Raw genomic sequence first — 1,292 nt, forward strand, 5'->3', positions numbered from 1 at the left:
TCTTGTCCCACTATCATGCTCAGCCTTCATTTGGGTTTCAGTAATTCCTCTCGGTTACATTGTCCTTGATGACGCCCTACCAGACCTCCTACACCCTCCTCACCATCGATTTTGTATCACTTTTTGTTCCCTTGTCCCTGGGTTTGTTTACACCCACTTCCTTTCTCCCGCCTCCCCCCTTTCCCATGCCCCCTGACCCGAACCATCAGACCTGTTGTTTTCTCCTTCAGATTGTTTTTCCTGCCTATCTTATTTAGATAAACCTGCAGAGAGAATAATATGCACAAAAAATAAGACAGATCAAAACAAAGCAACAAAAGAAAACAACAACAACAACAACAAAAGCCTATAAGTAGTTCAAGTTCTGTTTGTTGACCTTTAGGAGTGTTTGCCCTGGCTCCAAAGTCTGGTTTTGGTATCTCCTGGGGCCTTCGTTGCTCTGCTCCCCTTGCTGTTCTGTTGTCCGCCCTTAGTGTTTCACCTCGGTGTGGTGGGATAAGATCAGGCACAATTCCCACAGTGTCTCCAGTGTTGTCCCCATAGTCCTATGGGTCAGTGAGGGACGTTGTGTCTTCTAGTGGGGCTGGCCCTGTGGTTCTCTCTGACCTTCATGATTCTTAAGTGAAGCTGGGATCAGTCACTGAGACTTGTTTGCACACCCTTTTTTTTTCATACTTGCTGTTGAATGGTTTTTTAAAAATTTTTTTAAATCATTTTATTGGGGCTCATACAATTCATCACAATACATAGATCAATTGTGGAAAGCACACTTATACATTTGTTGCCCTCATCATTCACAAAATTCTCTTTCCTCTTGGGTTGCTGGTGAATGTTTTATGATTTCAGAAAAAGTTATTCTTTGTAAACCTCATGGAAACTGCATTTTAAATATCTACCAAAAATGCTTTGCAGTCCCTGGGTGGTGTGAACAGCTCATGTGCTCAGCATTAACTATAATATTGGAGGTTCACATCTACCCAGATGTGGCTTGGAAGGAAGGCCTGGCAATCTGAAAATGTAGGCATAGGAAACCCTGTAGAACATAGTTCCATGGGTGGGGAGGAGGGGAAGAAGGGGCAACTCATTATAATGATCGACATACAACCACACACACCCTGTGGGGGGAAGAACAACAGAAACCATGGGGTAAGGGAGATAGTGGTCGGTGTGAGATATGCAAATAATAATTTATGATCTATCGGGATCATGAGGTGGGGGTGAGGCGGAAAAAAGAGGAGCTGATACCAAAGGCTCAGTAGAAAGTAATTGTCTAGAAATGAATGATGGCAACA

This window comes from Echinops telfairi, unplaced genomic scaffold, assembly GCF_000313985.2.
Source record: "Echinops telfairi isolate 266 unplaced genomic scaffold, ASM31398v2 ScPeMD7_5592;HRSCAF=6446, whole genome shotgun sequence".
Lineage (NCBI taxonomy): Eukaryota > Metazoa > Chordata > Mammalia > Afrosoricida > Tenrecidae > Echinops > Echinops telfairi.